The sequence below is a fragment of the Triticum urartu genome, chromosome 5A (assembly GCF_056163025.1).
Source record: "Triticum urartu cultivar PI428250 chromosome 5A, HENAU_Tu73, whole genome shotgun sequence".
NCBI classification, from domain to species: Eukaryota; Viridiplantae; Streptophyta; class Magnoliopsida; order Poales; family Poaceae; genus Triticum; species Triticum urartu.
In genome coordinates, this window is record NC_141877.1 from 572,110,295 (window position 1) to 572,134,031 (window position 23,737).

General features: G+C 49.8%; 1 pseudogene; it reads right to left on the reverse strand.

Moving 5' to 3' along the window:
* Nucleotides 1–5,269: 5,269 nt before the first annotated feature.
* Nucleotides 5,270–21,924, reverse strand: LOC147972968 (uncharacterized; annotated as a pseudogene).
* Between the last annotated feature and the right edge of the window lie 1,813 nt (nt 21,925–23,737).

Consider the following 23,737-nt stretch of genomic DNA (forward strand, 5'->3'; position numbering starts at 1 on the left):
CCTTTAGAACATCCTTATAATAATTCTTGGGCTTGCGTTGCTCTTTCCCCGACGGTGGCCCGTCCTTCACAAGCTTCTCAGCATCCAGCTTGCCCCAGTGCACCTTAGCACGGGCAAGGGCCCTACGGGCACCTTCAATGCAGACGGAGCGCTTGATGACTTCGAGCCTTGGACAGGCCCCCACCAGTCGCTGCACCAGCCCGAAATAGCTCCCAGGCAGAGCCTCTCCAGGCCACAGCCGAACTATGAGGCCCTTCATGGCCTGTTTGGCCGCCTTGTGGAGCTCGACCAGTTCCTTCAGCTGGTCGCTCAGGGGCACGGGGTGTCCGGCCTCAGCATACTGAGACCAGAACACATTCTCTGTCGAGCTGCCCTCCTCGGCTCGATAGAATGCGGCGGCATCAGACACGCTACGGGGAAGATCTGCGAATGCTCTTGGAGAGCTCTAGATTCGGGTAAGTAACAAGTAACTCACGTGGAGGGTCTTCTGGGATTCGGCCTTGGCAGACTTGGCATTTTCAATAGCCACCGCGAGCTCGGACGCTCACGTCTTTGAGTCAAGCTCCAAACTCTCATGTTTTTTCATGAGAGCCTGGAGCTCTTGCCGCACCTTGCCAACCTGGGCCTCATACTTCTCCTACTCGGTGCGCTCCGTGGCCGCCCTCTTCTCGGCCTCGAACAGCGCTTGCTTAAGGGTCGCCACCTCAGACGTGGCCCCTACAATAGCCACGATAATCCTATCATTTTTTGCAATTGCACCTTTTTTATATATATTTAAACAAGGTATTTCTTACTTTCCTTGTCCTCGAGCTGCTTCTTGGCACGCCCGAGCTCTTGCTCGGACTTCTCGAGGTTCTGCTTTAGCGTGTCCACTTCCGCAGTCAGTGCGGCGGATGCCAGCAGAGAAGCCCGCATACGCATATTGACTCCTTTTTGTTAGACTCCTGCGAATTTTATTTGATCCTCTATTCGGCTTTTCTTCCCGAACGCCAAACAGAGCATTAGGGGCTACTGTCTATGCGGTAATATTATTTACACATTCTTTACTTACCTCAAAGCCTGTTAAAAGGCTAGCACAAGCTTCAGTCAGTCCGCTCTTGGCGGACTGAACCTTCTGGACCACCGCACTCATAATGGTGCGGTGCTCCTCGTTGATGGAGGTGCCTTTGAGCACCTCCAACAGATTGTCCGGCGCCTCCGGTTGGATGGGGGTCACCGGCATGGTGGGCTTGCTCCTCTTGGAATGAGGTCGCCCGCTAGACTCTGGAACCTTTGAAGGTTCCGGAGCAGTGTCCGGCCTAGAGCCAGACTTGGAGCCCTGGGGGGTTTTATCCCCTTTACTCCTGGAGTCCGGGAGGTCGCCTTGCGGCGCCTCCAGGACCACCTCCTCCTGGCTTGGAACCTGTTGGGACAACACTTCGGCGTCGTCCGTAGGGCGGGGGGAGGTAGCCGGCGGAAGCGAATTCACATCCGACGAGTCCAGTGAACCGCTCGACGACGCGTCGAGCTAGTCTTTGGGTGGGCTGCATAAACATATTCGACATAAGGGAAAGCTGTGCAATAAAGGAATACTATGAATTACTCTGGTATCCGAATACTTACGATTTCGCCAGGGGCTTGGCCCTAAGCGGCCACTCCTCTCCACCGTCGTCGGCGTTGGTGGAGTAGTCCGGAGGAAGGGTTTCCCCTTCTGGGACCCTTCGGCCTCCCTAGTGAGGGCGGCTTTCCTTTTCTTCTCTCCCCCGCTGGAGGGGGACAGGTCTCTTCTTCCTCCTCCTCGTCTTCACGGGAGGAATGCGCCTTGGAGCTGTCGGATGATGAACCCGACACCTCCTGGCGTCGAGCACTTTTTCGAGTCCCCGGGGCCTTCTTCATGGCCTTCTTCTCCGGCACCACATAGGGTGCCAGAACCAGCAGCTTCGCCAAGCGGGCATCGACTGGGTCTTCGGGCAAAGGAGCCGGACAGTCGATCTGTCCGGACTTCGCCTGCCAATCCTGTCAAAGGTAAGGGAGCTTAGATCCCGCATAGAGTTAAACTATGAAAAACTAATACCCTATAAAAGGTACAAACAACTTACCGCGCTAGAGTGACGCTGCATGCTGAATCCGCGATCCTCGGTAGCGGATGCGGGAGCCTCGACGCTCTTGAAAAGCACCTTCCAGGCATCTTCGTATGCCGTGTCGAAGAGCCTACTCAGAGTTCGGTGCTGTGCCGGGTTGAACTCCCACAGATTGAAGGCCCGTTATTGACACGGGAGGATAGCATAACCTGGACTACGTTGACAAGCTTGAGCTGCTTGTTCACCAGGGTTTGGATGCATGTTTGCAGCCCAGTCACCTCTCCTTTGCTGCCCCACGACAGGCCCGTCTCTTTCCAGGACGTGAGCCGCGTTGGGGGTCCGGACCGGAACTCGGGGGCTGCGACCCACTCAGGGTCGCGCGGCTCGGTGATGTAAAACCACCCCGATTGCCACCCCTTTAGGGTCTCCACAAAGGAGCCCTCGAGCCATAAGACATTGGGCATCTTGCCCACCATGGCGCCTCCGCACTACGCCTGGTTGCCACGCACCACCTTCGGCTTGACATTGAAAGTCTTGAGCCATAGGCCGAAATGGGGGCGGATGTGGAGGAAAGCCTCGCACACGACGATAAACGCCGAGATGTTGAGGATGAAGTTCGGGGCCAGATCATGGAAATCCAGGCCGTAGTAGAACATGAGTCCCCGGACGAATGGGTGGATAGGAAAGCCCAGTCCGCGGAGGAAGTGGGGAAGGAACACTACCCTCTCATGGGGCCTTGGGGTGGGGAGGAGCTGCCCCTCTTCGGGAAGCCGGTACCCGATGTCGTTAGACAAGCATCCGACCTTCCTCAGTTTTTTGATGTGTCCCTCCGTGACGGAGGAGACCATCCACTTGCCTCCCGCTCCGGACATGGCTGGAGAAGGTTGAGGTGGGGAGTGCGGACTTGGGCGCTGGAGCTCGAGTGCGCGAAAATGGATAGGCAAAGGAGGAAGAAGGCGTAGGTGAAAAGGTGAATCCTTATCTCCTTATATGGGTGGACGCAACTACTTGTCCCCACCAGCCTGGTAAAACTCGCTTATCTCCAAGCACCGTAATCAATGGCGCAGTTGGGTTACCCACGCCCGTATTGATGAGAATCCCGGAATAAGGGGACACGATCTCTGCTTCGACGAGACGTGCCAAGGAAACCGCCTCGCATGACACGCTGAGGTGGGACAATAAAACGATTCGAATAAAGGCTTGGCCGTGGTGCGATGTCACGCTACGGAATACGTCAGCAGATTATATTTGTGTAAATATTATTCTCTCTATGGCAATATGCGGAAACTTGTTTTGCAGAGCCAGACACTATCTTTGTGTTCAAAATCTTCTATGAAGTACTTGGAGGAGGAACCCGCCTTGCAATGCCGAAGACAATCTGCGCGTCGGACTCGTCATCAATGAAGCCTGGTTCAGGGGCTACTGAGGGAGTCCTGGATTAGGGGGTGTCCGGATGGCCAGACTATACCTTCAGCCGGACTCCTGGACTATGAAGATACAAGATTGAAGACTTCGTCCCGTGTCCGGAAGGGACTTTCCTTGGCGTGGAAGGCAAGCTTGGCGATACGGATATGTGGATCTCCTACCATTGTAACCGACTTTGTGTAACCCTAACCCTCTCCGGTGTCTATATAAACAGGAGGGTTTTAGTCCGTAGGACAACATATAGAACAGCAATCATACCATAGGCTAGCTTCTAGGGTTTAGCCTCTCCGATCTCGTGGTAGATCTACTCTTGTACTACCCATATCATCAATATTAATCAAGCAGGACGTAGGGTTTTACCTACATCAAGAGGGCCCGAACCTGGGTAAAACTTCGTGTCCCTTGCCTCCTGTTACCATCCGGCCTAGACGCACAGTTCGGGACCCCCTACCCAAGATCCGCCGGTTTTGACACTGACATATCCTCCGCCGCCGAAGACGACGACGATGAGGAGGAGGAGGAGAGCGATTCTCCCCCTGATGGGGGGGAGGAAGAAGAGGGCAGCCTCCACACATCTGGAGGCGGAGGCGCCCAAGAAGGGGAAAGGCCCACTCATGGGCAGCTCCGCATGGGAGGTCGACAGCAGTCTGGAGCGACGCCCCCGGAACAAGCCCCTGGCCGCATCGTGAGTACCAAGAACCCGTACACGTCCATTTATCTGGCCTTTATACCTTATGGTATTTTATATGGTTTGATCATGTTACTGCAGTCCGGCCCACGACAGCTCCCAGCGATCCTCATCAAGAGGCTCGTTGGACTCAAAGGAAATGGCCAGCGAGACACCGCCGGCCGCTTACTCTCACAAGGCCAAGGGAGACGACGAGGTGCTGTCCCAAAGGACCTTCCTAGGCCAGGCAGAGGTTCAGGAGGCCGTCATGGCGGCACCGAAGGGCGACACCTCGGCCGCCAGACACATGGAGGAACAGACCCCCATGGAGACTGACGATGGGGGCCATGCTCAATTTGGCCCCCCTCTGAGCACGGATCCGGAGACCCATACGGCCCCGAAGTCCGACAAGCAGCCTCCTTCAAGAGAAGGATGCGTGCCTGTCCCGTCGGCAACCTCTGTCCAACCAGAGGTGCCGGATAATCTATTGGAAGCGCTACGAGGCGCTTCCATTGTGGAAGAACACCGTATCCTTATGGGTACGGTGATTGAGAAGGTTCAGTCCGTCAAGAGTGGACTGGCCGAAGCCCGCAGTGGCCTGCTGACAGGTTTTGAGGTAAGCGGCGTTAACCGAGAAAATCCCAATATAGACAGTAGCCCCTGAGACATTGTCCGGTGTTCGGAAAGAAAAACCGGACAGAGCATCAATTAAATTTCGCAGGAAACTAACCAAACTGTGTCTGATGTGAATAAGCGGGCGTCTCTGCTGACCGCGACCGCTCACATTGCCGAAGTCTCCGGCCTGAAGCAAAGACTGGAGCGGACCGAAGAGGAGCTCGGCCAGGCAAGGAAGCAGCTAGAAGACCAGCAAGGTATGTAGTGACTCGCTATGTATTCGGAAAGAATAAATGATGTATACTGACCATAGTGTCATGATACGTGTAGGGGCGACGACCGAGGTCGAGGCCCTGGCCGAAGCCGGGGGGAAATCTGTCAAGGAGCAGGCCGCTCGTAAGAAGCTTAAGGCCAGGCTGAACAAGGTCCAGAACAGCTCCAAGATGCTGTGAAGAAGTATGAGGCCTTGGAGGGATATGTTTCGGCTCGAGAGGCCGAACTCTCAAAGGCTCGCCAAAGCGCGGAAGCGGCCCGGGTTGAAGCCTAGGGTGCCCTCCAGGAGATCTAGTAGGCCAAGAAGATCGCAGCGGGTAAGGCATTTAGTATGCAAAGCAAGTATGTGAAGAAGAAATATTTCCTACTAATTCGGATCCGGAGTTCTCTAGGGGCATTTGCAGATCTGCCGCGCAGTGTATCCGACACCGCGGAGTTCTTCCGGGCCGAAGAAGGGAGCTCAACGGAGAAACTATTTTGGTCACAATACCTTGCGCCAGAGCATCCCGTGCCCTTCATCGATCAGCTAAAACAGGTGGTTGAGCTGCATAGGGTGGCCGAACTGGCCATGAAGGATTTGATAATCCGGCTGTGGCCTGCAGAAGCTATGCCCGATAGCTACTTCGCGCTTGTGAAGCGGCTGGTGAGCGCCTGTCCTCGGTTGGACGTCGCCAAGCGATCGTCCTACATTGAACGTGCATGCATGGCCTTCGCCCGCGTCAAGGTGTGGTGGGCGAAGATGGACGCCGTCAAGCTGATGACCGAAGGGCCGCCAGAGGGCAAGGAGCACCACATGCTCGAGCGGTATTTTGCGGATGTGATAACCCACAAGTATAGGGGATTGCAACAGCTTTCGAGGGTAGAGTATTCAACCCAAATTTATTGATTCGACACAAGGGGAGCCAAAGAATATTCTCAAGTATTAGCAGCTGAGTTGTCAATTCAACCACACCTGGAAACTTAGTATCTGCAGCAAAGTGTTTAGTAGCAATGTAATATGATAGTGGTGGTAGCGGCAACAAAAGTAAAGACAGCAAAAGTAATGTTTTTGATATTTTGTAGTGATTGCAACAGTAGCAGCGGGAAAGTAAATAAGCGAGAACCAGTATATGGAAAACTCGTAGGCACCGGATCAGTGATGGATAATTATGCCGGATGCGGTTCATCATGTAACAGTCATAACATAGGGTGACACAGAACTAGCTCCAATTCATCAATGTAATGTAGGCATGTATTCCGCATATAGTCATACGTGCTTATGGAAAAGAACTTGCATGACATCTTTTGTCCTACCCTCCCGTGGCAGCGGGGTCCTATTGGAAACTAAGGGATATTAAGGCCTCCTTTTAATAGAGAACCGGAACAAAGCATTAGCACATAGTGAATACATGAACTCCTCAAACTATGGTCATCACCGGGAGTGGTCCCGATTATTGTCACTTCGGGGTTGCCGGATCATAACACATAGTAGGTGACTATAGACTTGCAAGATAGGATCAAGAACTCACATATATTCATGAAAACATAATAGGTTCAGATCTGAAATCATGGCACTCGGGCCCTAGTGACAAGCATTAAGCATAGCAAAGTCATAGCAACATCAATCTCAGAACATAATGGATACTAGGGATCAAACCCTAACAAAACTAACTCAATTACATGATAAATCTCATCCAACCCATCACCGTCCAACAAGCCTACGATGGAATTACTCACGCACGGCGGTGAGCATCATGAAATTGGTGATGGAGGATGGTTGATGATAACGACGGCGATGAATCCCCCTCTCCGGAGCCCCGAACGGACTCCAGATCAGCCCTCCCGAGAGGTTTTAGGGCTTGGCGGCGGCTTTGTATTGTAAAACGCGATGATTTCTTCTCTCTGATTTTTTTCTCTCCGAAAGCAAATATATAGAGTTGGAGTTGGCGTCGGAGGGTTTCCAGGGGGCCCATGAGGTAGGGGGCGCGCCCTAGGAGGGGGCGCGCCCTAGGGGGGGCGCCCCCCACCCTCGTGAGAAGGGTGTGGGCCCCCCTGGTCTTCATCTTTGGTGAGGATTTATTATTATTTTTTTCTAAGATGTTCCATGGAGTTTCAGGTCATTCCAAGAATATTTGTTTTCTACACATAAAACAACACCATGGCAATTCTGCTGAAAACAGCATCAGTCCGGGTTAGTTCCATTCAAATCATACAAGTTAGAGTCCAAAACAAGGGCAAAAGTGTTTGGAAAAGTAGATACGATGGAGACGTATCAGGATGTACTGGAGGGGTCTCGCATTGTAGCAACGCAATGTGCGCAAGACATTATTTTCGAATGAATACATTCATGTTGTCTTTGCCTTGTATGATGAAACAAAATCACTATGTAATATAATGTTTTGTTAAGAAATTTCTCCTCCTGTGCGGCCGTGTTATATGAAATCTAAGGCTTGGCCAGTCGTCGGCTTCTGCCCCCATGTAGGAAATACGGGGGTGTTCGGGATGTAATCTAAACACTCTTGATCCAATTGTTTGGTCCTTGAAGGAGGTGTTTAGCGCGACGAACCAGGCAATCGGACTATACGGCTTTAGCACTGTCGGTGTCAAAACCGGCGGATCTCGAGTAGGGGGTCCCGAACTGTGCGTCTAAGGCGGATGGTAACAGGAGGCAGGGGACACGATGTTTTACCCAGGTTCGGGCCCTCTTGATGGACGTAAAACCCTACGTCCTGCTTGATTTATTCTTGATGATATGAGTATTACAAGAGTTGATCTACCATGAGATCGGAGAGGCTAAACCCTAGAAGCTAGCCTATGGTATGATTGTATGTTGTCCTACGGACCAAAACCCTCTGGTTTATATAGACACCAGAGGGGGCTAGGGTTACACAAGGTCGGTTACAAAGGAGGAGATATACATATCCGTATTGCCTAGCTTGCCTTCCACGCCAAGTAGAGTCCTATCCGGACACGAGACGAAGTCTTCAATCTTGTATCTTCATAGTCCAACAGTCCAGCCAAAGGATATAGTCCGGCTATCCGGAGACCCCCTAATCCAGGACTCCCTCAGTAGTCCCTGAAGCAGGCTTCAATGACGATGAGTCCGGCACGCAGTGTTGTCTTCGGCATTGCAAGGAGGGTTCCTCCTCCGGATACACCACAGAAGAGTTTGAATAACAGGATAGTGTCCGACCCTGCAAAATAAGTTCCACATACCACCATAGAGAGAATAATATTTCCACAAATCTAATTTGCTCACACGTTTTGGCAACATGACATCATGCCATGGCTCGGTGATTATTCGAACCATTTTTCTTTAACCAGCCCCGCACATAACGCGAGGCAGTTTCTTGACACGTCTTGTTAAAGCAGAGATCGTGTCCCCCTTATTACGGGATTCTCATCAATAAGGGCGTGGGTAACCCAACCGCGCCATCAATTATGGCGCTTGGAGGATAAGCGACTTTTATCAGGCTAGTGGGGGGGGCGCATAGTTTCGACCGCCCTTATAAAGGGATAAGGTTTATCCTTTTTCTACCTACGGCTTCTTCCTCCTTGCTCATCCAGTCTCGCACACTCGAGCTCCAACGCCCAAGTCCACATCCTTCCCCTCAACCTTCTCCAAACATGTCTGGAGCAGGAGGCAAATGGATGGCTTCCTCCATTACGGAGGGACACATCAAAAAGCTGCACGGAGCCTTATCCGCGAATATCGCGCATCGGCTGCCCGCTGCGGGGCAGATCGTCCCCACCCCGGAACCTCATGAGAGGGTAGTCTTCCTCCACCACTTCCTCCGCGGACTGGGTTTCCCCTCCATCCATTTGTCCGCGGTCTCATGTTCTACTACGGGCTGGACTTTCATGATCTGGCCCCAAACTTCATCCTCAAAATTTTGGCATTCATCATCGTGTGTGAGGCTTTCCTCCGCATCCGGCCCCACTTCGGCCTATGGCTGAAGACCTTCAATATCAAGCTGAAGGTGGTGGGAGGCCAACAAGCGGAATGCGGTGGAGCCATGGTGGGCAAGATGCCCAATGTTATATGGCTCGGAGGCTCCTTCGTGGAGACCATAAAGGGATGGCAATCGGCGTGGTTCTACATCACCGAGCCGTGCGACACCAACTGGGTGGTGGCCCCCGAGTTTCGATCCGGAATCCCCACGCGGATCACCTCCTGGAAAGAGAAGGGCCTGTCCTGGGGTTCATCGATGGAGCTGGACAAAATCCAAAAATGTATCCAGAATATGGCAAGCAAGAAGCTCAAGCTTGTCAACATAGTCCAGGTCATGCTCTTCCGCCGGATCCTCCCGTGTCAACAACGGGATTTCAACTTGTGGGAGTTCGGCCCGGCCCAGCACCAGACTCTGAGCGAGCTCTTCGACATGATGCACAAGGACGTCTGGAGGGTGCTGTTCAAGGGTGTCGAGGTCCCTCCCTCTCTCACCGAGGACCGCGGGCTAAGCGTGAAGCGCCCTGCGAATCCAGTAAGTTTTGTACATCTGGTAGGGTTTTTACTTCCCATAGCTTAACCACGCGCGGGGACTGAGCTCCCATGCCTTTGACAAGACTGGGTGAGGGCATCGGAGAAGATCGACTGTCCGGCCCCTCTGCCCGAAGACACCGCGGACGCTCTCCTGACGGAGATGTTGACTCCGGCTCCATACAAGGTGCCGGAGAAGACCAAGAAGAAGGCCAAGGGAACCCGGAAGAGTTCCCGGCGCCAGGTGATATCGGGCTCATCGTCCGATGACTCCGCGACGCACTCCTCCCCCGAAAACGAGGAGGAAGATGAAGATGCTCCCCCTTCAACTGGGAGAGACAAGAAAAGGAAGGCCGCCCCAACCGGGGGGGGCGAAGGGTCCAAGAAGGGAATGACTCTCCTTCTGGACTGCTCCACCACCGCCGCCGAAGACGATGACGAGTGGTTGCTCAGGGCCAAGCCCCTAGCGAAGTTGTAAGTATTCAGATGCCAGAGTAACTCATAGCATACCTTTGACGAACTGCTTCTCCTAACGTCGAATATGATTATGCAGACCGCCCCAAGCCCGTATCGACGTATCTTCGTTGGGCGGCTCCTTGGACTCGTCGGATATGGATAGCGATCCACTTCCGACCGCCACCTCCCCTTGCCCTACGGACAATGCCGAGGTATTGTCTCAAGAGGCACCGGGTCGAGGGGAGACAATCCTGGAGGCGCCTCAAGGCGACCTTCCGGACTCCAGGAGCAGAGGGAGGGAGTCTCCCGAGTGCTCCGAGTTCGGCCTTCAGCCGAACATTGCGCCGGAACCTCCAGTGGTTCCAGACTTAGGCAGGCGGCCTCCTTCCAAAAGGGGCAAGACGCCTGTGCCGATGACCTCTGTCCATCCAGAGGCACCGGACAATCTGCTGGGAGCGCTTCACAGAGCTTCCATCGACGAAGAGCACCGCACTATTATGAGTGCAGTGATCCAGAAGGTTCAGTCCGCCAAGAGCAGACTGACTGAAGCCTGTGCCAGCCTTCTAACAGGCTTTGAGGTAAGTATTTGAAATATAGGAAAAATATTACCGCATAGACAGTAGTCCCTGATGCTCTGTTTGGTGTTCAAAAAGAAAAGCCGAATAGAGGATCAACTAATATCTGCAGGAGTCTAATATAAGTATGTCTATATGCATATGCAGGCTTCATTGCTGACCTCTGCCGCACTGATTGCGGAGGTCGCCGTACTGAAGCAGGACCTCGAAGGGTCCAAGAAAGAGCTCGGCCTTGCCAAGAGGAAGCTTGAGGAGAACAAAGGTAAGTAGTACCTAGTCTATGGATATATATAAAAAGAATGCGATTGCAAAATGACAGGATCATCGTAAATTTGGCAGGGGCCACGACCGAGGTGGCGACCCTGAAGCAAGCGCTATCCGAGGCCGAAAACAAAGCGGCGAAGGAGCGCACCGAGCGGGAAAGGCATGAGGCACGGGTGGGCAAGGTGCAGCAAGAGCTCCACGCTCTCGCGACGAAGCACGAGGCGTTGGAGCTTGACTTGAAGATGTGAGAGTCCGAGCTTGCCATGGCCCTCGAGAGCGCAAAGAATGCCAAGGCTGAGGCCCAAAAGGCCCTCCAGGAGATTGATGCGATGAAGAAGATAGCGGCGGGTAAGGCATTCAATATGCAAAGCAAGCATGTGAAAATAAATTACTTGTTACTTACCCGAGTCCGGAGCTCTCCAGGAGCATTTGCAGATTTGCCCCGTAGCGTGTCAGATGCCGCACAGTTTTACCAGGCCGAGGAGGGAAGCTCAACGGAGAAGCTGTTCTAGTCTTAGTATACTGGGACCGAACACCCGATGCCTCTGAGCGACCAGCTGAAGCAACTGGTCGAGCTGCACAAGGCGGCCGTACAGGCCATGAAGGGCTTTATAGTCCGGATGTGGCCGGGGGACGCCCTTCCCAATAGCTACTTCGGTCTGGTGAGGCGGCTTGTGGATGCCTGCCCTCGGCTGGAAGTCATCAAGCGGTCCGTCTGCATCGAAGGTGCACACCGGGCTTTCACTCGTGCGAAGGTGCACTGGGCTAAGATGGACACTGTGAAGCTGGTGAAGGAGGGGCCGCCGCAGGGCAAGGAGCATCGCCACCCCGAGATGTACTATGAGGGTGTCCTGAAGGGTGCCCGTCTCGTAGCGGACGAGTGTACGAAAGATGTAATATTTGAGTAAACTTGCTCGTGTAATCCTGTATTATGAAAACTTGTTCATATGCGCTATGCAATGCTTGTTTGAATTTAAAATATTACCTTCTGTTCGGCTGTTTATCAAATCTGAGAGATGACTAGTCGTCGGCTTCTGCCCCCACGCCATGAGTGCTGGGGTGTTCGGGATAAACCTGAGCACTCTTGTTCCCATTTTTGGGTCCTTCGAGGGAGGTGCTCAGCACAACGAACAAGGCAATCGGACTATAATGCGTTATCACTCTCACTTAGCCATAGAATTCTATAATTTTAAATTTCGGCGAAGCCCCAAGTATTCGGAAGGCCGAATTCGGGGCGCTATACATGCCTTAAGCCGGACAGGGCCGACTCCTCGCTCTAAGCGGCATAAGTCTTTAGGGACTCGAAACCTCTCAAATAGCGACCAGTCTCTCGCCTTATCATGACAGTCGGTTTTAGCTTTCTCTACTGAGGTGCTTAGCCCAGCAGAACCGGGGCACAATCGCAGTAGTTCTCCCAGTGCTACCTTAGCCGATATAGCGGAACGTAAGGTACCAAAACATGGGAGCCGGGCAAACCCAACTATTGACCCAAGACATGATTCGGAGCTGATGCATATAGTGTTATAAGTTCGGGGTGCCGCACTGTCGAAAGTGTTCGGACTTCTGATGCCGTGTTATGGGGTATGCTTAAGCCCCTAGCGTATTGATCGTACCAGAGTGTACGGGTGCTAGATGTCATGAATGAACATATATATAGAGAGAGAGAGAGAGAAAGGAAGAATGCAATAATAGTCTTAATGCTATGCATTGTTTATTCAAAAAGGTGCGTAAAGCAGAATGATACAAGTAGTGCGATAAGCAAAAAGTAGGATTGTTTGACATGTCCCTTCCAAGGGCAAGCCGAGGAATAGTATTAAAGCAAATATTTCACTCATTATCGTAATCCACCTGGGAGTTCTGTGGTGTGACATAGCTCTCTGCCTCCTTGGTTGTTGCATCATGTGTTCGGCAATCATGCTGCCGGACAGGGTTTCCAGAGATTAAAGTCCTGAAAGATAAAAATAACAAAGCGGGAAGCCCCTAGTGCGGTTTAAGCCACGTCTTGGAGTGTGCCGTAGTCGTGCCCCCTCCCCACCTATGCCCATGGCATTTTTAATGCATAATTATGTACGCGTGGCACGGATTTCGCCGTTTGGCTGGGACCGGGGTGGGGGCCGCATTGCTATGCGAGCTCAGAACATGCCAGGCGGTCTTGTTGCCGATTACTCCGGACGCGCTTGAAGGTGTCCGGGTCCTTAATCGCCGAACTAGTGGATTGCCTTAAGAGGCTGCTTTGCGCTTCTACTGCGAGGGCCACAGTGTGCTCCTCCATGCGGAGAGAGCGCTCTGTGTTTCCATTGACTGTGATAACCCCTCGAGGTCCTGGCATCTTGAGCTTGAGATATGCATAATGTAGTACCGCATTGAATCTCGCAAATGCGGTTCGCCTGAGCAGTGCATGGTAGCCACTGTGGAACGGGACTATGTCGAAGATTAACTCTTCGCTTCGGAAGTTATCCGGAGATCCGAAGACCACTTCCAGTGTTACTGAGCCTATGCAATGGGCCTCTACACCTGGTATGACGCCTTTAAAGGTTGTTTTTGTGGGTTTGATCCTTGAGGGGTCTATACCCATTTTGTGCACTGTGTCCTGATAAAGCAGGTTCAGGCTGCTGCTGCCATCCATAAGGACTCGAGTGAGGTGAAATCCATCAATGATTGGGTCTAGGACCAGTGCGGTGAATCCGCCATGACGGATACTAGTGGGGTGGTCTCTACGATCGAAGGTGATCGGACAGGAGGACCATGGGTTGAACTTTGGGGCGACTGGCTCCAACGCATATACGTCCCTGAGCGCACGCTTCCGCTCCCTCTTGGGGATGTGGGTTGCGTATATCATGTTCACCGTCCGCACTTGTGGGGGGAACCTCTTCTGTCCTCCGGTGTTCGGCTACCGGGGCTCCTCCTCGTCATTGCTATGTGACCCCTTATCTTTGTTTTCGGCATTTAACTTGCCGGCCTGCTTGAACAGCCAACAATCCCTGTTGGTGTGGTTGGCTGGCTTGTCGGGGGTGCCATGTATTTGACACGAGCGATCGAGTATACGGTCCAAACTGGACGGGCCCGGAGTGCTTCTTTTGAATGGCTTTTTCCACTGACCGGGTTTAGAGCCTTTGAATCCGGAATTAACTGTCGTATCCTCGGTATTGTCGTTGTTAATGCGACGCTTATGTTTGTTGCGACGTGACCTACCGTTGCCGTCCTTGGTATCCGAAGTACCATGGTTCTTTGATATGTTATTGCTGCGAGCCAACCAGCCATCCTCTCCCGCACAGAAGCGGGCCATGAGTGTCGTGAGGGCTGCCATAGATTTTGGCTTTTCCTGGCCAAGGTGTCGGGCGGGCCATTCATCGCGGATGTTGTGCTTGAAAGCTGCTAGGGCCTCTGCATCCAGACAGTCGACGATTTGATTTTTCTTTGTTAGGAACCGTGTCCAGAATTGCCTGGCCGATTCCTCTGCTGCTGAATTATGTGGCTCAAGTCATCGGCATCTGGTGGTTGCACGTAAGTGCCCTGGAAGTTGTCGAGGAATGCGGCTTCCAGATCCTCCCAACAGCCAATGGACTCTGCTGGCAAGCTATTGAGCCAATGCCGAGCTGGTCTTTTGAGCTTGAGTGGGAGGTATTTAATGGCATGCAGATCATCACCGCGGGCCATGTGGATATGCAGGAGGAAATCCTCGATCCATACCGCAGGATCTGTTGTGCCATCGTATGATTCTATATTTACGGGTTTGAAACCCTCTGGTATTTGATGATCCATTACTTTGTCTGTGAAGCATAGGGAGTGTGTGGCGCCTCTGTCCTGGGCTATATCGTGACGCAACTCAAATGAGTCTTGCCCGTTGTGTTCGGCCCGGCCGGACTTACTTTTACTGTAGCCAGCGTGACGATTATCGTCTCGCATAGTGGCACGCCCTCTTGATCCGTAGATCGATCTTGCATGTTTTGCTTTGTCCTCCAATACGTCTCGCAGGTCTGGCGTATTTCCCCCTGCCTTTTTATTTGAATGGCGTCGGGGTGCAGGCTGAGCTTTTGGCTGGAATGCCTCTCTGTCGCGGCCACGAGGTGGCCGGTCAGCCGCGTCATACGCTAGGGATGTAGGTTTCAGTGCTTCCTCCTCCAATCGGGGTAGCAACCTGCACTTTGGGTAATTCTTGGAGGGGCGTTCGAGTTTATATTCCTCGGCCGCAAGGACTTCGGTCCATCTGTCGGCTAACAAATCTTGATCAGCTTGAAGCTGTTGTTGCTTTTTCTTAAGGCTATTTGCCGTGGCTATAAGCCGGCGCTTGAAGCGCTCTTGTTCGACGGGATCCTCAGGCATGAAGAATTCGTCATCGTCGAGGCTTGCCTCGTCTTCGGAGGGAGGCATGTAATTATCATCCTCCGCCTCTCCATCTGCCGCTCTCTCTGGAGGGCTGGCTTCTCCATCCTCCTGCCCTAAATCTTGCTGGAGGGGATTGTTGTCGTCTTCAGCACTGTCCGGAGTGCTATTATCTCCTGTGCCGGTATCACCGCTTTTGCCTTGGCGGGACTTAGAGCGGCGCCGCTGACGCCGGTGCTTGGGTTGCTTCTTGGAGGGGTCATCCTCCGTTGTCTCGTCGCCATTGCCTTCTTTGGGTGTGTCCACCATGTATATATCGTATGATGAGGTGGCTGTCCAGTGCCCTGTGGGCAGTGGTTCCTCTTCGTCTCCCGCATCGTCGTCCATACCGTCGATGTCTTCGGAGTCAAAGTCGAGCATGTCGGTTAAGTCGTCGACAGTGGCTACTAAGTGGGTGGTGGGTGGGCGGTGAATTTCTTCGTCATCCGCATCCCAATCTCGCCGGACATAGTTCGGCCAGGATCCTCCTGACAAGGAGAGAGACCTTAATGAGTTCAGTATGTCGCCGAAGGGTGAGTGCTGAAAAATATCCGTAGAGGTAAACTCCATGATCGGAGCCCAATTGGATTCGATAGGAATGGGCGCAGGTGGCTCGGAGTCCGTGGCCGAAGAAGAATCCGGCAGTTTGACAACACGGCTCTCGTGAAGGGTAAGGTCAGTTATATAGACACCAGAGGGGGCTAGGGTTACACAAGGTCGGTTATAAAGGAGGAGATATACATATCCGTATTGCCTAGCTTGCCTTCCACGCCAAGTAGAGTCCGATCCGGACACGAGACGAAGTCTTCAATCTTGTATCTTTATAGTCCAACAGTCCGGCCAAAGGATATAGTCCGGCTGTCCGGAGACCCCCTAATCCAGGACTCCCTCAAGCACCCTCACTTAGCCATAGGAGTTTGAGAAATAGAAATATAGGCGCAGACCCTAGTATCCGGACTAGGATGCTGTAAACACTTGATCGGGTAAGTACCAATCCTTCGCGTAAAGCGGAAAAAATCTCTAAGGATTTGAGACCTTCCAAGAGCTGACCGGCTCTCGCCGTATCATGACAGTCAATTTTCAGCTTTCTCTACTGAGGTGCTTGTTGGGGAATGTAGTAGTTTCAAAAAAAATCCTACGCACACGCAAGATCATGGTGATGCATAGCAACGAGAGGGGAGAGTGTGTCCACGTACCCTCGTAGACCGAAAGCAGAAGCGTTAGCACAACGCGGTTGATGTAGTCGTACGTCTTCATGATCCGACCGATCAAGTACCGAACGCACGGCACCTCCGAGTTTTGCACACGTTCAACTCGATGATGTCCCTCGAACTCCGATCCAGCTGATCTTTGAGGGAGAGTTCCGTCAGCACGACGGCCTGGTGACGATGTTGATGTTCTACTGTCGCAGGGCTTCGCCTAAGAAACACTACAATATTATCGAGGTGGGCTATGGTGGAGAGGGGCACCACACACGGCTAAAAGATCCAAGAGATCAATTGTTGTGTCTATGGGGTGCCCCTCTCCTCCGTATATAAAGGAGGGGAGGAGTGGGCCGGCCAAGGGGAGGAGGCGCGCCCAAGGGGGGAGTCCTACTCCCATCGGGAGTAGGACTCCCCTTTTCCTATTTGGAGAGGGAGAGGGAAGGAAGAGGAAGGAGGGAGGAAGGAAAGGGGGTCCGGCCCCCTCCTAATTCGGATTGGGCTTGGGGGGCCCGCCCCCTCCCTTGCTCCTTTCCCCTCATTTCCACTAAAGCCCATTAAGGCCCATATACCTCCTGGGGGGTTCCGATAACCTCACAGTGCTCCGGTATTATCCCGATCTCACCCGGAACCATTCCGGTATCCAAATATAGTCGTCCAATATATCGATCTTGACGTCTCGAACATTTAGAGACTCCTCGTCATGTCCGTGATCACATCCGGGACTCCGAACTACCTTCGGTAGATGTGTCTCGGTCATGTCTACATAGTTAACCAATAGCGGAACCTGGATGCTCATATTGGATCCTACATGTTCTATGAAGATCTTTATCGGTCAAACCGCATAACAACATACGTTGTTCCTTTTGTCATCGGTATGTTACTTGCCCGAGATTCTATCGTCGGTATCTCAATACCTAGTTCGATCTCGTTGTCGGCAAGTCTCTTTACTCGTTCCGTAACACATCATCCCGCAACTAACTCATTAGTTGCAATGCTTGCAAGGCTTAAGTGATGTGTATTACCGAGTGGGCCCAGAGATACCTATCCAACAATAGGAGTGACAAATCCTAATCTCGAAATATGCCAGCCCAACAAGTACATTCAGAGACACCTGTAGAGCACCCTTATAATCACCTAGTTACGTTGTGACGTTTGGTAGCACACAAAATTTTCCTCCGATAAACGGGAGTTGCATAATCTCATAATCATAGGAACATGTATAAGTCATGAAGAAAGCAATAGCAACAAACTTAAATGATCAAGTGCTAAGCTAACGGAATGGGTCAAGTCAATCACATCATTCTCCCAATGATGTGATCCCATTAATCAAATGACAACTCTTTGTCTATGGCTAGGAAACATAACCATCTTTGATTAACGAGCTAGTCAAGTAGAGGCATACTAGTGACGCTCTGTTTGTCTATGTATTCACACATGTATCATGTTTCCGGTTAATACAATTCTAGCATGAATAATAAGCATTTATCATGATATAAGGAAATAAATAATAACTTTATTATTGCCTCCAGGGCATATTTCTTTCAGTCCCCCACTTGCACTAGAGTCAATAATCTAGATTACACACTAATGATTCTAACACCCATGGAGCCTTGGTGCTGATCATGTTTTGCTCGTGGAAGAGGCTTAGTCAACGGGTCTGCAACATTCAGATCCATATGTATCTTGCAAATCTCTATGTCTCCCACCTGGACTTGATCCCGGATGCAGTTGAAGCGTCTCTTGATGTGCTTGGTTCTCTTGTGAAATCTGGATACTTTTGCCAAAGCAATTGCACCAGTATTATCACGAAAGATTTTCATTGGACCCGATGCACTAGGTATGACACCTAGATCAGATATGAACTCCTTCATCCAGACTCCTTCATTTGCTGCTTCCGAAGCAGCTATGTACTCCGCTTCACATGTAGATCCCGCTACGACGCTTTGTTTAGAACTGCACCAACTGACAGCTCCACCATTTAATAAAAACACGTATCCGGTTTGTGATTTAGAATAGTCCAGATCAATGTCAAAGATTGCATCGACGTAACCATTTACGACGAGCTCTTTGTCACCTCCATAAACGAGAAACATATCCTTCGTCCTTTTCAGGTATTTCAGGATGTTCTTGACCGCTGTCCAGTGATCCACTCCTGGATTACTTTGGTACCTCCCTGCTAAACTAATAGCAAGGCACACATCAAGTCTGGTACACAGCATTGCATACATGATAGAGCCTATGGCTGAAGCATAGGGAACATCTTTCATTTTCCCTCTATCTTCTGCAGTGGTCGGGCATTGAGTCTTACTCAACTTCACACCTTGTAACACACGCAAGAACCCTTTCTTTGTTTGATCCATTTTGAACTTCTTCAAAACTTTGTCAAGGTATGTGCTTTGTGAAAGTCCAATTAAGCGTCTCAATCTATCTCTATAGATCTTGATGCCCAATATATAAGCAGCTTCACTGAGGTCTTTCATTGAAAAACTCTTATTCAAATATCCTTTTATGCTATACAGAAATTCTATATCATTTCCAATCAATAATATGTCATCCACATATAATATCAGAAATGCTATAGAGCTCCCACTCACTTTCTTGTAAATACAGGCTTCTCCAAAAGTCTGTATAAAACTATATGCTTTGATCACCTTATCAAAACATTTATTCCAACTCCGAGAGGCTTGCACCAGTCCATAAATGGATCGCTGGAGCTTGCACACTTTGTTAGCTCCCTTTGGATCGACAAAACCTTCCAGTTGCATCATATACAACTCTTCTTCCAAAAATCCATTAAGGAATGCAGTTTTGACATCCATTTGCCAAATTTCATAATGATAAAGTGCGGCAATTGCTAACATGATTCGGACAGACTTAAGCATCGCTACGGGTGAGAAGGTCTCATCGTAGTCAATCCCTTGAACTTATGGAAAACCTTTTGCAACAAGTCGAGCTTTATAGACAGTAACATTACCATCAACGTCAGTCTTCTTCTTGAAGATACATTTATTCTCGACGGCTTGCCGATCATCGGGCAAGTCAACCAAAGTCCACATTTTGTTCTCATACATGGATCCCATCTCAGATTTCATGGCTTCAAGCCATTTTGCGGAATCTGGGCTCACCATCGCTTCTTCATAGTTTGTAGGTTCGTCATGGTCTAGCAACATAACCTCCAGAACAGGATTACCGTACCACTCTGGTGCGGATCTTACTCCGGTTGACCTACGAGGTTCAGTAACAACTTGATCTGAAGTTTCATGATCATCATCATTAACTTCCTCACTAATTGGTGTAGACATCACATGAATCGGTTTCTGTGATGAACTACTTTCTAATAAGGGGGCTGGTATTGTTACCTCATCAAGTTCTACTTTCCTCCCACTCACTTCTTTCGAAAGAAACTCCTTCTCTAGAAAGGATCCATTCTTAGCAACGAATGTCTTGCCCTTGGATCTGTGATAGAAGGTGTACCCAACTGTTTCTTTTGGGTATCCTATGAAGACACATTTCTCTGATTTGGGTTCGAGCTTATCAGGTTGAAGCTTTTTCACATAAGCATCGCAGCCCCAAAATTTAAGAAATGACAACTTTGGTTTCTTGCCAAACCATAGTTCATAAGGTGTCGTCTCAACGAATTTTGATAGTGCCCTATTTAACGTGAATGCGGCCGTCTCTAAAGCATAACCCCAAAATGACAGTGGTAAATCAGTAAGAGACATCATAGATCGCACCATATCTATTAAAGTACGATTATGACGTTCGGACACACCATTACGCTATGGTGTTCCGGGTGGCGTGAGTTGTGAAACTATTCCGCATTGTTTCAAATGTAGACCAAACTCGTAACTCAAATATTCTCCTCCACGATCAGATCGTAGAAACTTTATTTTCTTGTTATGATGATTTTCAACTTCACTCTGAAATTATTTGAACTTTTAAAATGTTTCAGACTTATGTTTCATTAAGTAGATATACACATATCTGCGTAAATCATCTGTGAAGGTCAGAAAATAATGATACCCGCCGCGAGCCTCAATATTCATTGGACCACATACATCAGTATGTATGATCTCCAACAAATCAGTTGCTCGCTCATAGTTCCGGAAAACGACGTTTTAGTCATCTTGCCCATGAGGCATGGTTCGCAAGTACCAAGTGATTCATAATCAAGTGATTCCAAAAGTCCATCAGTATGGAGTTTCTTCATGCGCTTTACACCAATATGACCCAAATGGCAGTGCCACAAATAAGTTGCACTATCATTATCAACTCTGCATCTTTTGGCTTCAACATTATGAATATGTGTATCACTACTATCGAGATTCATAAAAAATAGACCACTCTTCAAGGGTGCATGACCATAAACGATATTACTCATATAAATAGAACACCCATTATTCTTAGATTTAAATGAATAACCGTCTCTCATTAAACAAGATCCAGATATAATGTTCATGCTCAACGATGGCACCAAATAACAATTATTTAGGTCTAAAACTAATCCCGAAGGTAGATGTAGAGGTAGCGTGCCGACGGCGATCACATCAACTTTGGAACCATTTCCCACGCGCATCGTCACCTCGTCCTTAGCCAGTGTTCGATTAATCCGTAGTCCCTGTTTCGAGTTGCAAATATCAGCAACAGAACCAGTATCAAATACCCAGGTGCTACTGCGAGCTCTGGTAAGGTACACATCAATAACATGTATATCACATATACCTTTGTTCACCTTGCCATCCTTCTTATCCGCCAAATACTTGGGGCAGTTCCGCTTCCAATGACCAGTCTATTTGCAGTAGAAGCACTCAGTCTCAGACTTAGGTCCAGACTTGGGTTTCTTCTCCTGAGTAGCAACTTGTTTGTTGTTCTTCTTGAAGTTCCCCTTCTTCTTCCCTTTGCCCTTTTTCTTGAAACCGGCGGTCTTATTCACCATCAACACTTGATGCTCCTTTTTGATTTCTACCTCCGCGGCCTTTAGCATTGCGAAGAGCTCGGGAATTGTCTTATTCATCCCTTGCATATTATAGTTCATCTCGAAGCTCTTGTAGCTTGGTAGCAGTGATTGAAGAACTCTCTCAATGATACTATCAACAGGAAGGTTAACTCCCAGTTGACTCAAGTGATTATGATACCCAGACATTTTGAGTATATGCTCACTGACAGAACTATTCTCCTCCATCTTGCAGCTATAGAAATTATTGGAGACTTCATATCTCTCAATCCGAGCATTTGCTTGAAATATTAACTTCAACTCCTGGAACATCTCATATGCTCCATGACATTCAAAACGTCGTTGGAGTCCCGGTTCTAAGCCGTAAAGCATGGCACACTGAACTATCGAGTAGTCATCAGCTTTGCTCTGCCAGGTGTTCATAACATGTGGTGTTGCTCCTGCAGCAGGTTTGGCACTTAGCGGTGCTTCCAAGATGTAATTCTTCTGTGCAGCAATGAGGATAATCCTCAAGTTACGGACCCAGTCCGTGTAATTGCTACCATCATCTTTCAACTTTGCTTTCTCAAGGAACGCATTAAAATTCAACAGAACAACAGCACGAGCCATCTATCTACAACAAACATAGACATGCAAAATACAATCAGGTACTAAGTTCATGATAAATTTAAGTTCAATTAATCATATTACTAAAGAACTCCCACTTAGATAGACATCCCTCTAATCATCTAAGTGATCACGTGATCCAAATCAACTAAACCATAACCGATCATCACATGAAATGGAGTAGTTTTCAATGGTGAACATCACTATGTTGATCATATCTACTATATGATTCACGCTCGACCTTTCGGTCTCAGTGTTCCGAGGCCATATTTGCATATGCTAGGCTCATCAAGTTTAACCTGAGTATTCTGCGTGTGCAAAACTGGCTTGCACCCGTTGTAGATGGACGTAGAGCTTATCACACTCGATCATCACGTGGTGTCTGGGCACGACGAACTTTGGCAACGATGCATACTCAGGGGGAACACTTTTATCTTGAAATTTAGTGAGAGATCATCTTATAATGCTACCGTCAATCAAAGAAAAATAAGATGCATAAAAGATAAACATCACATGCAATCAATATAAGTGATATGATATGGCCATCATCATCTTGTGCATGTGATCTCCATCTCCGAAGCACCGTCATGATCACCATCGTCATCGGCGCGACACCTTGATCTCCATCGTAGCATCATTGTCGTCTCGCCAACTATTTCTTCTACGACTATCGCTACTGCTTAGTGATAAAGTAAAGCAATTACAGGGCGATTGCATTGCATACAATAAAGCGACAACCGTATGGCTCATGCCAGTTGCCGATAACTCGGTTACAAAACATGATCATCTCATACAATAAAATATAGCATCATGTCTTGACCATATCACATCACAACATGCCCTGCAAAAACAAGTTAGACATCCTCTACTTTGTTGTTGCAAGTTTTACGTGGCTGCTACGGGCTGAGCAAGAACCGTTCTTACCTACGCATCAAAACCACGATGATAGTTCGTCAAGTTAGTGCTGTTTTAACCTTCTCAGGGACCGGGCGTAGCCACACTTAGTTCAACTAAAGTTGGAGAAACTGACACCGATCAGCCACCTGTGTGCAAAGCACGTCGGTAGAACCAGTCGCGCATAAGCGTACGCGTAATGTCGGTCCGGGCCGCTTCATCCGATAATACCGCCGAACCAAAGTATGACATGCTGGTAAGCAGTATGACTTGTATCGCCCACAACTCACTTGTGTTCTACTCGTGCATATAACATCAACGCATATAACCTGGCTCTGATGCCACTGTTGGGGAACGTAGTAATTTCAAAAAAATTCCTACGCACACCAAGATCATGGTGATGCATAGCAACGAGAGGGGAGAGTGTGTCCACATACCCTCGTAAACCGAAATCAGAAGCGTTAGCACAACACGGTTGATGTAGTCGTACGTCTTCAAGATCTGACTGATCAAGTACCAAACGCACGGCACCTCCGAGTTCTGCACATGTTCAACTCGATGACGTCCCTCGAACTCCGATCCAGCTGAGCTTTGAGGGAGAGTTCCGTCAGCACGACGGCATGGTGACGATGTTGATGTTCTACTGTCGCAGGGCTTCGCCTAAGCACCGCTACAATATTATCAAGGTGGACTATGGTGGAGAGGGGCACCGCACACGGCTAAAAGATCCAAGAGATAAATTGTTGTGTCTATGGGGTGCCCCTCTCCTCCGTATATAAAGGAGGGGAGGAGAGGGCTGGCCAAGGGGAGGAGGCGCGCCCAAGGGGGGAGTCCTACTCCCACCAGGAGTAGGACTCCTCCTTTTCCTATTTGGAGAGGGGGAGGGAAGGAAGAGGAAGGAGGGAGGAAGGAAGGGGGGTCG